Source organism: Triticum urartu, chromosome 5A (assembly GCF_056163025.1).
Source record: "Triticum urartu cultivar PI428250 chromosome 5A, HENAU_Tu73, whole genome shotgun sequence".
Taxonomy (NCBI): Eukaryota; Viridiplantae; Streptophyta; class Magnoliopsida; order Poales; family Poaceae; genus Triticum; species Triticum urartu.
The window spans coordinates 391,685,782-391,703,107 of NC_141877.1; positions in this window are offsets into that span (position 1 = coordinate 391,685,782).

Here is a 17,326-nt window from a genome sequence, read left to right on the forward strand (position 1 = left end):
CTTTGATTGAACGAAATAGTGATGCTATTTATGTGAATTTTATTTCTCGTAATAATTTCAACAACAATGCTTATAGAGGTAATTTTAATCCTAGGCCTTTTCCTAGTAATTCCTCTAATAATTATGGTAATTCCTATGGAAATCAATCTTATAATAATAATAGGAACACCTCTAATCTTGAGAACAATATTAAAGAATTTATCAACACACAAAAGGTTTTCAACACTTCCATAGAAGAAAAGTTGAGTAAGATTGATGATTTGTCTAGAAGTGTTGATAGAATTGCTCATGATGTGTAAAATCTCAAGATGAAAATTATTGTGCCTAAACTAGATGAATCAATTAAAGATCTTTATGTTTCTATGGGTGAAATTAAGAAAAGTACAGCTATGGTTAGAGCTAAAACAGAATTTTAGAAAAAACATTTTCTAGTGATTTCTTTCGCAAAAGTGATGAAGATCTTAAAATGATTAGTGTTTATTCTATTGATTCCTTGTTTAGTAAAGTTGATATTGATGAAAAAGGGACTGGAGAAGAGTCAACTTTAAGTAGTAGGCATCCCAATATTTCGGAGGTTGAAAATCTTGTTGAAAAAATTGATGAAAGTGGGTTTGAAGAGGTCAAAACTTTAGCTAGTGATGCACCCACTCTTTTGGATTACAAAGACTTTAATTATGGCAGTTGCTCTTTGATTGATTGTATTTCTTTGTTGCAATCCATGATAAATTCACCCCATGCTTATTAACGAAACAAAGATTTTACTAAACATATTGGTGATGTTATGATGAAAGCTCTTGAATAAATATTGGAATTGGTAGTTTCAATTCCTAGAAAATTGTATGATGAGTGGGAACCTACTATCAAAGTCAAGATTAAAAATTATGAGTGTTTTGCTTTGTGTGACTTGGCTGCTAGTGTTTCTACAATTCCGAAATCTTTATGTGATGTGCTTGGTCTTACCAATCTCGAAGAATGTTCCTTGAATTTGCACTTGGCGGATTCTACTATTAAAAAGCCTATGGGAAGAATTAATGATGTTCTTATTCTTGCAAATATGAATTATGTGCCCATAGATTTTATTGTTCTTGATATTGATTGCAATCCATCTTGTCCAATTATTCTTGGTAGACCATTTTTACGCACTATCGGTGCCGTGATTGATATGAAAGAAGGCAATATTAAGTTCCAATTTCCTTTGAGGAAGGGTATGGAACACTTTCCTAGAACTAGAATTAAGCCACACTATGAATCAATCATGAGGGCATCTTATGGATCTCGAACCAAAGATGACAAAACTTAGATCCTTGCTTTATGCCTAGCTAAGGGCGTAAAACTATAGCGCTTGTTGGGAGGCAACCCAATGAATAAAATTTATTTTTGCTTTTTTTATTCCTGTTTTTGAGTGTTAGAACAATTATGCTACTGTTATGATTGTGTTTTTGTGTTTTAATTAGTGTTTGTGCTAAGTAAAGCCTTTAGGATCTTCTTGGGCAATAGTTGTTTGGTCTTGCTAAAAAAACAGAAAGTTTTGCGCTCACGAAATTAATTTTCATTTTTTTACCAGAGAGAGATAAAATATCCATTCTAATTGCAGTAGATCTATATACAAATTTCTCAGGTCTTCCTAATTTTTCAGAGTTTTTTGCGTTACAGAAGTATTCGAAATAGTCAGATTGCTACAGACTGTTCTGTTTTGACAGATTCTGTTTTCTTTGTGTTGTGTGCTTATTTTGATGGCTCTATGCTGTTCTTTGATGAGTTTTTGCCATAGAAAAGTTGGAATACAATAGATATAATACAAAAATAATATATGAACTGGTTTGATACAGCACTTATGGCAGTGATTTATTATTCTTATACTAACGGATCTCACGAAGGCTTTGTTGAGTTTTGTGTGATTGAAGTTTTCAAGTTTTGGGTTATCTTACGATGGATGAAGGAAGGATGTAAGAGACTAAGCTTGGGGATGCCCCAGCATCCCAAGCTATTATCCAAGAATGAGCAACCAACTAAGCTTGGCGATGCCCCGAGTGGCATCCCCGCTTTCTTCCAACAACTATCGATATTTTACTCGAGACTATATTTTTATTCGTCACATGATATGTGTTTTTCTTGGAGCGTCTTGTATGATGCTTGTTTTATTTTGTGTTCTAAGTCATAATCCTTTCTGGACACACCTATTTGAGAGAGCCAAAATTATGTCATGATTTGTTAGAATTGCTCTCTATGCTTCACTTAAATATCTTATGAGCTAGGACTTGCTCTAGTGCTTGATGTCTACTACGCAAACTTCTTCTTGTAGACGTTGTTGGGCCTCCAAGTGCAGAGGTTTGTAGAACAGTAGCAAATTTCCCTCAAGTGCATGACCTAAGGTTTATCAATCCATGGGAGGCGTAGGATGAAGATGGTCTCTCTCAAGAAACCCTGCATCCAAATAACAAAGAGTCTCTTGTGTCCCCAACACACCCAATACAATGGAAAATTGTATAGGTGCACTAGTTCATCAAAGAGATGGTGATACAAGTGCAATATGGATGGTAGATATAGGTTTTTGTAATCTGAAAATATAAAAACAGCAAGGTAACTAATGATAAAAGTGAGCGTAAACGGTATTGCAATGCTAGTAAACAAATCCTAGGGTTCATACTTTCACTAGTGCAAGTTCTCTCACAATAATAACATAATTGGATCATATAACTATACCTCAACATGCAACAAAGATTCACTCCAAAGTCACTAACAACGGAGAACAAACAAAGAGATTATGGTAGGGTACGAAACCACCTCAAAGTTATCCTTTCTGATCGATCTATTCAAGAGTCCGTAGTAAAATAACACGATGCTATTCTTTCGTTCAATCTATCCTAGAGTTCGTACTAGAATAACACCTTAAGACACAAATAAACCAAAACCCTAATGTCACCTCAAGTATCCGTGGGTATGATTATACGATATGCATCACACAATCCCAAATTCATCTATTCAACCAACACAAAGTACTTCAAAGAGTGCCCCAAAGTTTTTACCGGAGAGTCAAGACGAAAATATGTGCCAACCCCTATGCATAAGTTCATGAGGTCACGGAACTCACAAGTTGATCACCAAAACATACATCAAGTGGATCACATGATATCCCATTGTCACCACAGATAAGCACATGCAAGACATACATCAAGTGTTCTCAAATCCTTAAAGACTCAATCCGATAAGACAACTTCAAAGGGAAAACTCAATTCATCACAAGAGAGTAGAGGGGGAGAAACATCATAAGATCCAACTATAATAGCAAAGCTCGCGATACATCAAGATCGTACCACCTCAAGAACACGAGAGAGAGAGATGAAACACATAGCTACTGGTACATACCCTCAGCCCCGAGGGTGAACTACTCCCTCCTCGTCATGGAGAGCGTCGGGATGATGCAGATGGCCACCGGAGAGGGACCCCCCCTCCGGCAAGGTGCCGAAATAGGTCTAGATTGGTTTTCGGTGGCTACGGAAGCTTCTGGCGGCGGAACTCCCAATCTATTATGTTCCTCGATGTTTTTAGGGTATATGGATATATATAGGCGAAAGAAGTCGGTCAGGGGAACCACAAGGGGCCCATGAGGGTGGGGGCGCCCAGGGGGCAGGCGCGCCTCCCTGCCTCGTGGCCACCTCGAAGCTTCCCTGACGTCTACTCCAAGTCTCCTAGATTGCTTCCGTTCCAAAAATAACTCTCCCGAAGGTTTCATTCCATTTGGACTCCATTTGATATTCCTTTTCTTTGAAACACTGAAATAGGCAAGAAAACATCAATTTGGGTTGTCAAGTATTAGCTGCTGAGTTGTCAATTCAACCACACCTTGAAACTTAATATCTGCAGTAAAGTGTTTAGTAGCAAAGTTATATGATAGTAGTGGTAACGGTAGCAAAAGATAATGATAACAAAAGTAATGCTTTTGGTATTTTGTAGTGATTGTAACAATAGGAACGGAAAAGTAAATAAGCGAAGAACAATATATGGAAAGCTCGTAGGCAATGGATCAGTGATGGAGAATTATGCCGGATGCGGTTCATCATGTAACAGTCATAACCTAGGGTGACACGGAACTATCTCAATTCATAAATGTAATGTAGGCATGTACGAATATAGTCATACGTGCTTATGGAAAAGAACTTGCATGACATCTTTTGTCCTACCCTCCCGTGGCAGTGGGGTCCTATCGGAAACTAAGGGATATTAAGGCCTACTTTTAACAGAGTACCGGACCAAATCATTAACACATAGTGAATACATGAACTCCTCAAACTACGTTCATCACCGGGAGTGGTCCCGATTATTGTCACTTCGGGGTTGCCGGATCATAACACATATTAGGTGACTATAGACTTGCAAGATAGGATCAAGAACTCACATATATTCATGAAAACATAATAGGTTCAGATCTGAAATCATGGCACTCGGGCCCTAGTGACAAGAATTAAGCATAGCAAAGTCATAGCAACATCAATCTCAGAACATAGTGGATACTAGGGATCAAACCCTAACAAAACTAACTCGATTACATGATAAATCTCATCCAACCCATCACCGTCCAGCAAGCCTACGATGGAATTACTCACGCATGGCGGTGAGCATCATGAAATTGGTGATGGAGGAAGGTTGATGATGATGATGGCGACGGATCCCCCTCTCCGGAGCCCCGAACGGACTCCAGATCATCCCTCCCGAGAGGTTTTAGGGCTTAGCGGCGCCTCCGTATCGTAAAATGCGATGAATCCTTCTCTCTGATTTTTTTTCTCCCCGAAAGCAAATATATAGAGTTGGACTTGAGGTCGGAGGAGCTCCAGGGGGGCCACAAGGTAGGGGGGCGCGCTCAGGGGGCAGGCGCGCCCCCACCCTCCTGGCTAGGGTGTGGGACCCCTAGTCTTGATCTTTTGCCAGGATTTTTTATTATTTCCAAAAAGACGTTCCGTGAAGTTTCAGGTCATATCGAGAACTTTTGTTTCTGCACATAAATAACACCATGGCAATTCTGCTGAAAACAGCGTCAGTCCGGGTTAGTTCCATTCAAATCATGCAAGTTAGAGTCCAAAACAAGGGCAAAAGTGTTTGGAAAAGTAGATACGATAGAGACGTACCAACTCCCCCAAGCTTAAACCTTTGCTTGTCCTCAAGCAATTTAGTTGAAAAACTGAAAGTGATAAAGAAAAACTTTTACAAACTCTGTTTGCTCTTGTTGTTGTAAACATGTAAAGCCAGCATTCAAGTTTTCAGCAAAGATTATAGACTAACCATATTCACAATAATGCATAGGTCTCATGTTTACTCATATCAATGGCATAATCAACTAGCAAGCAATAATAATAAATCTCAGATGACAACACTTTCTCAAAACAATCATAATATGATATAACAAGATGGTATCTCGCTAGCCCTTTCTAAGATCGCAAAACATAAATGCAGAGCACCTTTAAAGATCAAGGACTGACTAGACATTGTAATTCATGGTAAAAGAGATCCAGTCAAGTCATACTCAATGTAAACTAACAGTAATGAATGCAAACGACAGCGGTGCTCTCCAACTGGTGCTTTTTAATAAGAGGATGATGACTCAGCATAAAAGTAAATAGAAAGGCCCTTTGCAGAGGGAAGCAGGGATTTGTAGAGGTGCCAGAGCTCGGTTTTAAAATAGAGATGAATAATATTTTGAGCGGTATACTTTCATTGTCAACATAACAACCAAGAGATGGCGATATCTTCCATGCTACACACATTATTGGCGGTTCCCAAACAGAATGGTAAAGTTTATACTCCCCCTCCACCAACAAGCATCAATCCATGGCTTGCTCGAAACAATGAGTGCCTCCAACTAACAAGAGTCCCAGGGGGAGTTTTGTTTGCAATTATTTTGATTTAGTTTGCATAAAGCATGGGACTGGGGATCCCGGTGACCAGCCACTTTCTCGTGAGTGAGGAGCGGAGTCCACTCCTCTTGAGAATAACCCACCTAACATGGAAGATACGGACAACCCTAGTTGATACATGAGCTATTCGATCATACAAAACAGGATATTTATTTGAAGGTTTAGAGTTTGGCACATACAAATTTACTTGGAACGACAGGTAGATACCGTATATAGGTAGGTATGGTGGACTCATATGGAATAACTTTGGGATTTATGGGATTGGATGCACAAGCAGTATTCCCGCTTAGTACAGGTGAAGGCTAGAAAAAGGCTGGGAAGCGACCAGCTAGAGAGAGACAACAGTCATGAACATGCATTAAAATTAATCAACACCGAATGCAAGCATGAGTAGGATATAATACACCGTGAACATAAATATCGTGAAGGCTATGTTGATTTTGTTTCAACTACATGCGTTAACATGTGCCAAGTCAAGTCATTTAAATCATTCAGAGGAGGATACCACCCTATCATACCACATCACAACCATTTTTAATAGCATGTTGGCACGCAAGGTAAACCATTATAAGCTCCTAGCGAATTAAGCATGGCACAAGAAACTATGATCTCTAGTTGTCATCGCAAACATGTTTATTCATAATAGGCTGAATCAGGAACGATGAACTAATCATATTTACAAAAACAAGAGAGGTCGAGTTCATACCAGCTTCTCCCATCTCAATCAGTCCATCATATATCATCATAATTGCCTTTCACTTGCACGACTGAATGATGTGAATAATAATAACAGTGCACGTGCATTGGACTAAGCTGGAATCTGCAAGCATCCAATAAACAGGAGAAGACAAGGCAATATGCGCTCTTTCGTCAGATCAAGAATAATGTATATAAGAGCCACTTCAACAATTTAATCATGGTCTTCTCCTATCGACCCCCAAAGAAAAGAAAAGAAATAAAAATATTTACGCGGGAAAGCTCCCAACAAGCAAAAGAAGAACAGGAAATCTTTTGGGGTTTTCTTTTTAACTACTACTACAAGCATGGAAAGTAAACTAGTTTTTTTCTTAAGGTTTATAAAACACACAAGAAAAAGCATAAAAAGAAAATAAACTAGCATGGATATTACAATGAAAAAGTATGAGCACCGACATCTAGCAATGAGTGTGTGAACATAAATGTAATGTCGGTGAGAAATACGTACTCCCCCAAGCTTAGGCTTTTGGCCTAAGTTGGTCTATGGCCACGGCTAGCCTGGCAGATATCCATAATAATAGTTGGGGTCGTACTGCGAAGAAGAAGACTCTGATTGCCACTGGTTGGCAATCATCTCCGGATCCCACCGGTAATTAGACTGTCGTGGAGGATCAACTTGTGGTTCCGACTCTGGCTCTGTGGCTGATGTAGGGTTCCGGTAGGCGTGAATATCCTCTGGCGAGACGAGGTATTGGCCTGTAGATAAATCAAACAAGGAAGGACCAGGCAAGGTGATAGTCTCCGGATGACGTTTATCAAAGAACAATTTGTATTTAAGCTCCCCTTCCCTATTCTTTATAATGAAATCATGCGCTACCATACTCTTATAATCTAAATAAATAGTAGGTAGCAATTTTTCTTCTTTTTCATAGTGCCTAATAGGTATGCTATAGTATGCAGCAAGGCGTGAAGCATAGATACCACCAAAGATGGGGCCCTTTGTACGGTTCAGACTTAATCGTTTGGCAATAATACCGCCCATACTAACAGAGTCATCGCAGAATAAACCATGGAACGAAATAAAAATGTCAGGAACCTAAGGTTTCCACAGTTTCCGCGACCAATTAAGCAATGACTAGCAAATATTACAAAGTAGTGTAAAACAGGAAAATGTATGCTAGTGATTCTTGCATCGGAAACCTTCCTAGTTTCCCCTATAGTGATAGTGTCAATAAACCCATCCACATCTTTACGATGTGGTTCCTCTAAGCTACCCTCGAAAGCTATTTTGCAAACCCTACAAAATTCATATAGTGACATCTTCTTAACCACATCATATAAATGAAACTCTACTAAAGGAGGTGATTCCCTAGGATAGTAGTAGAAGTTTTGCACAAAAGTATTGGTGAGTAAGAGATACTGTTCGCGTTGGTCGCGGAGGAAGTCGGTGAGGCCTGCATTCTTAGCCAATTCATAAAAATCCTCACAAATCCCGGTCGCTCTTAAGAAATCCTCGGAGGGCCATTCACACGGCCGAACCTCCGCGGTGCGAAGCAAATTATATTTGGGCTTCTTTGCTTCTTCATTTTGCTTTTCCTTCGAGCTTCGGCTCGATGAGCCCCTCAAAAATCTCTTCATTATTTTCTGAAAAATTCTGAAATTTTTAGTAACTTCAAATAAAAGTGAACCAAACTCAACAATATTGATAACAACTACTCCTACAAGTGCCTAGAGCCTATATCATGCATCAAAACTACTTGGAACCATATAAATTTGACATGCAAGCTCAAGAACAGGGTCACCAAGGCAGCACAAATTTGCAATGAATAAAGCACTAGAACAAAAACTAATTGGACCAATGGAGGAGTCACATACCAAGGAACAATCCCCCCAAGCAGTTTTGTGAGAGGTGCTTTGAGCAAGGAGATCGAAAATCGGAGCAAAATGAGCTAGAAGTCGTGCTTGAGCTGGATATTGGTGTTTGTGGGAGGAAGAAGGAGTGTGTGGGTGCAGGAATATGTGGAGGAGGGCCACCGTGGGCCCATGAGGCAGGGGGCGCTCCCAAGGGGGTAGGGCGCGCCCTCCACCCTCGTGGCCAGGTAGATGCCCCCCGTGCTGTGTTCTTAGTGCCAAATATTCTCAAATATTCGAGAAAAAAAATCATATTTAAATTTTAGGGCATTTGGAGAACTTTTTTGGGGTATTTTTATATTGCATGAATAATTCAGATAACAGACAAAAAATACTTATTTTTATTTTATTTAATATAAATAACAGAAAGTAAAAGGAGGGTACAGAAAGTTGTGTTTTCTAAATTCATCCATCTCATGATCATCAAAAGGAATCCACTAACAAGGTTGATCAAGTCTTGTTAACAAACTCATTCTGAATAACATGGAACCCGAAAATTTTCAAATAACACTAAGTTACCTCAACGGGGATATGTACATCCCCAACAATAAGAATATCATATTTCTTCTTGATAATAGGAAGAGGAAATTCAAAACCTCCAAAAATAATCGATGGAATTTTTCCAATAAAATTGATACTGTGGACTTGAGGTTGTTTCATCGAAAAGTGTACCGTATGCTCATTACCATTAACATGAAAAGTGACATTGCCTTTGTTGCAATCAATAACAGCCCCTGTAGTATTCAAAAAGGGTCTTCCAAGAATAATAGACATACTATCGTCCTCGGAATATCAAGAATAACAAAGTCTGTTAAAATAGTAAATTTTGCAACCACAACAGGCACATGCTCACAAATACCGACAGGTATAGCAGTTGATTTATCAGCCATTTGCAAAGATATTTCACTAGGTGTCAACTTATTCAAATCAAGTCTACGATATAAAGAGAGAGACATAACACTAACACCGGCTCCAAGGTCACATAAAGCAGTTTTAACATAGTTTCTTTTAATGGAGCATGGTATAGTGGGTACTCCTGGATCTCCAAGTTTCTTTGGTATTCCACCCTTAAAAGTGTAATTAGCAAGCATGGTGGAAATTTCAGCTTCCGGTATCTTTCTTTCATTAGTAACAATTTCTTTCATGTACTTAGCATAAGGATTCATTTTAAGCATATCAGTTAATCGCATACACAAAAAGATAGGTCTAATCATTTCAGCAAAGCGCTCAAAATCCTCATCATCCTTTTTCTTGGATGGTTTGGGAGGAAAAAGCATGGGTTTCTGAACCCATGGTTCTCTTTCTTTACCATGTTTCCTAGCAACAAAGTCTTTCTTATGATAACGTTGATTCTTTGATTGTGGGTTATCAAGATCAATAGCAAGTTCAATTTATATATCATTATCATGGCTAGGTTGAGCATCAACATGAACATTATCATTAACATTATCACTAGTTTCAGGTCCATTACCAGATTGTGTTTCAGCATCAGAAATAGAAATATCATTTGGATTCTCAGGTGTTTTAGTAATAGGTTCACTAGAAGCATGCAAAGTCCTATCATTTTTCTTTTTCTTCCTTTTAGAAGGACTAGGTGCATCTATATTATTTCTCTGAGAATCTTGCTCAATTCTCTTAGGGTGGCCTTTAGGATACAAAGGTTCCTGAGTCATCTACCAGTTCTAGTAGCCACTCTAACAGCATAATCATTATTCTTACTATTCAATTCATTGAGCAACTCATTTTGAGCTTTAAGTACTTTTTCTACTTGAGTGGTAACCATAGAAGCGTGTTTACTAATAATTTTAAGTTCACCTTTAACATTAGCCATATAATCACCCAAGTGTTCAAGCATATCAGCACTGCGTTTTAATTTTCTACCAAAATAAGCATTGAAGTCTTCTTGCCTAACCATAAACTTATCAAACTCATCTAAGCATGGGCTAGCAAACTTAGTAAATGGGATTTCAGCTTTATCATATCTATAGAGAGAATTTACCTTTACTACCTGTGTCGGGTTATCAAGACCATGTATTTCTTCAATAGGAGATGGATTAAAATTATGCATTTCTTCGACAGGCGGTAAATTAAGACCATGTATCTCTTCAATAGGAGGTAAATTCTTAACATCTTCAGCTATAATACCCTTTTCTTTCATGGATTTCTTTGCCTCTTGCGTATCTTCAGGACAGAGAAATAGAACACCTCTCTTATTCGAAGTTAGTTTAGGAATAGGCTCAAGAAGTGTCCAATTATTTTCATTTGTCAACATATTATTCAATAGAATTTCAGCTTCATCCGGTGCTCTTTCCCTGAAAACAGAACCACCACAACTATCCAGGTAATCTCTGGAAGCATCGGTTAGTCCATTATAAAAGATATCTAGTATTTCATTTTTCTTAAGAGGATGATCAGGCAAAGCATTAAGTAATTGGAGAAGCCTCCCCCAAGCTTGTGGGAGACTCTCTTCTTCAATTTGCACAAAATTATATATATATCCCTTAAGGCAGCTTGTTTCTTATGAGCAGGGAAATATTTAGCAGAGAAGTAATAAATCATATCCTGGGGACTACGCACACAACCAGGATCAAGAGAATTAAACCATGTCTTAGCATCACCCTTTAATGTGAACAGAAATATTTTAAGAATATAAAAGTAACGAGTTCTCTCATCATTAGTGAACAGGGTGGCTATATCATTTAGTTTAGTAAGATGCGCCACAACAGTTTCCGATTCATAGCCATAAAAAGGATCAGATTCGACCAAAGTGATTATATCAGGATCAACAGAGAATTCATAATCCTTATCAGTAACACAGATAGGTGAAGTAGCAAAAGCAGGGTCAGGTTTCATTCTAGCATTAAGGGATTGATGTTTCCATTTAGCTAATAACCTCTTCAGATCATATCTATCATTGCAAGCTAAAATAGCTCTAGTAGCTTCTTCATCCATAACATAACCCTCAGGAACAATAGACAATTCATATTTATTAGGGGGAGAGTCTTCATCATCACTTTCATCAATATTACCACTTTCAATAATTTCATTCTCTCTAACCCTAGAAAGTTGTTCGTCAAGAAATTCACCAAGTGGCATAGTAGTATCAAGCATAGAAGCAGTTTCATCATAAGTATCATGCATAGCAGAAGTGGCATCATCAATAACATGTGACATATCAGATTCAATAGCAGAAGCAGGTTTAGGTGTCGCAAGCTTACTCAAAACAGAAAGTGAATCAAGTGCAGAGCTAGATGGCAGTTCCTTACCTCCCCTCGTAGTTGAGGGATAAATCTTGGTTTTTGGATCTCTCAAGTTCTTCATAATGATAAGCAGATATAAATCCCAAGTGACTCAAAGAATAGAGCTATGCTCCCCGGCAACGGCGCCAGTAAATAGTCTTGATAACCCACAAGTATAGGGGATCGCAACCGTTTTCGAGGGTAGAGTATTCAACCCAAATTTATTGATTCGACACAAGGGGAGCCAAAGAATATTCTCAAGTATTAGAAGCAGAGTTGTCAATTCAACCACACCTGGAAACTTAATATCTGCAGCGAAGTGTTTAGTAGCAAAGTAATATGATAGTAGTGGTAACGGTGGCAAAAGATAATGATAACAAAAGTAATGTTTTTGGTATGTTGTAGTGATTGTAACAATAGCAACGGAAAAGTAAATAAGCGAAGAACAATATATGGAAAGCTCGTAGGCAATGGATCAGTGATGGAGAATTATGCCGGATGTGGTTCATCATGTAACATTCATAACCTAGGGTGACACAGAACTAGCTCCAATTCATCAATGTAATGTAGGCATGTATTCCGAATATAGTCATACGTGCTTATGGAAAAGAACTTGCATGACATCTTTTGTCCTACCCTCCCGTGGCAGCGGGGTCCTATCGGAAACTAAGGGATATTAAGGCCTCCTTTTAATAGAGTACCGGACCAAAGCATTAACACATAGTGAATACATGAACTCCTCAAACTACGGTCATCATCGGGAGTGGTCCCGATTATTTTCACTTCGGGGTTGCCGGATCATAACACATAGTAGGTGACTATAGACTTGCAAAATAGGATCAAGAACTCACATATATTCATGAAAACATAATAGGTTCAGATCTGAAATCATGGCACTCGGGCCCTAGTGACAAGCATTAAGCATAGCAAAGTCATAGCAACATCAATCTCAAAACATAGTGGATACTAGGGATCAAACCCTAACAAAACTAACTCGATTACATGATAAATCTCATCCAACCCATCACCGTCCAGCAAGCCTACGATGTAATTACTCACGCACGGCGGTGAGCATCATGAAATTGGTGATGGAGGAAGGTTGATGATGATGATGATGGCAACGGATTTGCCTCTCCGGAGCCTCGAACGGAGTCCAGATCAGTCCTCCAGAGAGGTTTTAGGGCTTGGCGGCGGTTCTGTATCGTAAAACGCGATGAATCCTTCTCTCTGATTTTTTTCTCCCCAAAAGCAAATATATAGAGTTGGAGTTGAGGTCGGAGGAGCTCTAGGGGGCCCACGAGGTAGGGGGCACACTCAGGGGGGCAGGCGCGCCCCCCACCCTCATGGCTAGGATGTGGGCCCCCTGGTCTTGATCTTTTGTCAGGATTTTTTATTATTTCCAAAAAGACGTTCCGTGAAGTTTTAGGTCATTCTGAGAACTTCTATTTCTGCACATAAATAACACCATGGCAATTCTGCTGAAAACAGCGTCAGTCCAGGTTAGTTCCATTCAAATCATGCAAGTTACAGTCCAAAACAAGGGCAAAAGTGTTTGGAAAAGTAGATACGACGGAGACGTATCAAAAAGCAACACATGAAAATTAGTCCCAAAGTGATAGATATCCAAGAAGGATAAAGAAATAGAAAAATGTCGTGAAGATCATTGGACAAAATAAACTTGATTCTTAGTAATAGTTTGGGACATGATGATGTGATATGTGAGTCATCTTGATGAGTAATTATGCTTTAGTAAGAATGTTGGTGTTAAGGTTTGTGATTCCCTATGCGTGCACGAAAGTCAATAATCATGCAATGAAATTATATCCTACTTATGGTGCATTATTCGGTGTTCATTATGCTTAATGCTTGCTTATGAGATTATTCGTTTCTTGCTTGGTCGCTTCCCAATCTTTTGCTAGCCTTCATTTTGCACTAAGTATGACCTCTATTTGTGCATCCAAAATCCCTTAAACCAGTTTTGCCACATGAGTCCACTATATCTATCTATATGCGGTATTCTTTTGCCGTTCTAAGCAAATTTTCATGTGCCATCTCTAATTTTCAAAATAAACTTCTCTTTTGTGTGTTTGTTTCGCTCACGGAGCGGTGAGGGGTGGATAATATTTTCTATTCTAGATGTGTTATTCTCAAGATGAGTGTTTATTCACATGTCATTGCACGAGAGTAAGGCAAATGTATTAGGGATGCCCAGTCCCGAAATGCAAAAATAAATGAATTTACTTTATGTTGTCAAATAATAAATTCCTTGGAAAGTGTTTGTATGGAGGGCACCCGTGGATACGGTTAGCCATGGAAAGTGAAAGTTATGGTGGAAAAAGGAATGAACTTTATTTTCTGTTTGGGAACCGCCTATGGTATATCTATGAATGGAAAGTATTTGGGAACTCTAAGTCATTTTTGTTGGTGGGATGGATACACCTCCCAAAATGTTTTTATCTCAAGTTTTTCGCTTTGAGCTCTAGCACCTCTACAAATCCCTACTTCCCTCTGCGAAGGGCCTTTCTTTTACTTTATGCAATTTTTATTTTTATTTTGAGTCTCCATCTTCTCTTATAAAAGCACCGAGTAGGAGGCAATATGATCGTACTTAAGTATTGGATGTAGTTAACGTTCGAGTGTGTTTCATGAATGGATCAATGTTTGAGCATGATGGACTAGGGATAACTTATTTTAGCATTGATATTTTGAAAGACATGGTTGCTTGTTGATATGCTTGAGTATCCAAATTATTATGTCAAAACTAGACTATTGCTTTGAATCAAATGAAAGTCAAAATGTCCATGTTGTAAAGAAAAGAATATGATATAACATGATGAACAGCACTCCACATCAAAAATTCTGTTTTTATCACTTACCTACTCGAGGAAGAGTAGGAGTTAAGCTTGGGGATGCTGATACGTCTCCAACGTATCTATAATTTTTGATTGTTCCATACTGTTTTATTATCAATCTTAGATGTTTTATAATCATTTTATATAATTTTTTGGTACTAACCTATTGACATAGTGCCAAGTGCCAGTTGCTGTTTTTTACATTGCAGAAAATCAATATCAAACGAAGTCCAAATGCCACGAAACTTTACAGAGAATTTTTATGGGCCAGAAGGAACAAAACAGGCCCTGGCTGTGCCTGGGGGTGCCCCGAGGGAGGCACAACCCACCAGGGCACGCCAGGAGGCCCAGGCGCGCCCTGGTGGGTTATGCCCACCTCGGGTGCCCCCGGACCGCCTCTTTGCTCTATAAATACCCCCCAAATCCCAAAACTCTAGGGGAATCGACGCAATATTCATCCAGCCGCCGCAGAGTCCAGAACCACCAGATCCAATCTAGACACCATCACGGAGGGGTTCACCACTTCCATTAGTGCCTCTCTGATTGTGCGTGAGTACTTCTTTGTAGACCTTCGGGTCCGTAGTTAGTAGCTAGATGGCTTCATCACTCTCTCTCTCTCTCTGTCTCTCTCTCTCTTGATTCTCAATACAATGGTCTCTTGGAGATCCATATGATGTAACTCTTTCGCGGTGTGTTTGTTTGGATCGATGAACTTTGAGTTTATGATCAGATCTATCTTTTTATGTCCATGAAAGTATTTGAGTTCCTTTGATCTCTTTTATGCGTGGTATCTTATAGCCTCGTATTTCTTCTCCGATATTTGGGTTTTGTCTGGCCAACTTGATCTATTTATCTTGCAATGGGAAGAGGTGCCCGGTACTGGGTTCGATCTTATGGTGCTTGATCCCAGTGACAGAAAGGGAACCGACACGCATGTATCGTTGCTACTAAGGATAAAAAATGGAATCTATATCTACCGCCATAGATAAACAGATTTTGTCTACATCATGTCATCGTTCTTATTGCATTACTCCGTTTTTCCATGAACTTAATACACTAGACGCATGCTGGATAGCGGTCGATGTGTGGACTAATAGTAGTAGATGCAGGCAGGAGTCGGTCTACTAATCTTGGACATGATGCCTATGTAATGATCATTGCCTGGATATCGTCATAATTATTTGAGGTTCTATCAATTTCCCAACAGTAATTTGTTTACCCACTATTTGCTATTTTTCTCGAGAGAAGCTACTAGTGAAACCTACAGCCCCCGGGTCTTCTTTCTCATATATTTTCTTTTGCGATCTACCTTTTTATTTACTTTTATTTTCAGATCTATTAAACCATAAACCCAAAAATACCTTGCTGCAATTTATTTTATTTGGCGTTCGATCTATCAATATTTATAACTTTATCTCCCGTCACACTCCGTTTCTGGCGCCGTTACCCAAAAGGGATTAACAACCCCTTTAACACGTCGGGTTGCGAGGTGTTTTTATTTGTCTGCAGGGGCTGTTTACATTGTGTTGCTTGGTTCTCCTATTGGTTCAATAACCTTGGTTTCACATCTGAGGGAAATACCTACCGCCGCTATGCTGCATCATCCCTTCCTCTTTGGGGAAATACCGATGTAGCTTCAAGTGACATCAATATGTTTCTCGTTTATGGAGGTGACTGTCGGTGTCAAAACTGGCGGATCTCGGGTAGGGGGTCCCGAACTGTGCGTCTAAGGCGGATGGTAACAGGAGGCATGGGACACGATGTTTTACCCAGGTTCGGGCCCTCTTGATGGAGGTAATACCCTACGTCCTGCTTGATTGTTCTTGATGATATGAGTATTACAAGAGTTGATCTACCACAAGATCATAGAGGCTAAACCCTAGAAGCTAGCCTATGGTATGATTGTATGTTGTCCTACGGACTAAACCCTCCAGTTTATATAGACACCGAAGGGGGCTAGGGTTACACAGAGTCGGTTACAAGGGAGGAGAACCACATATCCGTATTGCCAAGCTTGCCTTCCACGCCAAGGAAAGTCCCATCCGGACACGGGACAAAGTCTTCAATGTTGTATCTTCATAGTCCAACAGTCCGGCCAAAGGACATAGTCCGGCTGTCCGGAGACCCCCCAATCCAGGACTCCCTCAGTAGCCCCTGAACCAGGATTCAATGACGATGAGTCCGGCGTGCATATTTGTCTCCGGCATTGCAAGGCGGGTTCCTCCTCAGAATACTCCATAGAAGATTGTGAACACAAGGATAGTGTCCGGCTCTACAAAACAAGTTCCACATACCACCGTAGAGAGAATAATATTTCCACAAATCTAATCTGTTGACATGTTTTGACAGCATCACACCATGTCATGGCCCAGTCATTATTCGAACCGTTTTTCTCAACCAGCACCGCACATATTGCGAGGCAGTTTTCTTGACACGTCTTGTCAAAGCAGAGATCGTGTCTCCCTTATTACGGGATTCTCATCAATACAGACGTGGGTAACCCAACCGCGCTATCAATTACGGTGCTTGGGGAATAAGCGATTTTACTAGGCAGGTGGGGAGGCGCATCGCCTCTTCCGCCCTTATAAAGGGACAAGGATTCACCCTTTTTACCCATTCTCGCACACTCGAGCTCCAGCGCCCAAGTTCACGTCTTTGTTCTCAAACAACTCCAAGCATGTCCGGAGCGGGAGGCAAGTGGATGGTCTCCTCCGTCATG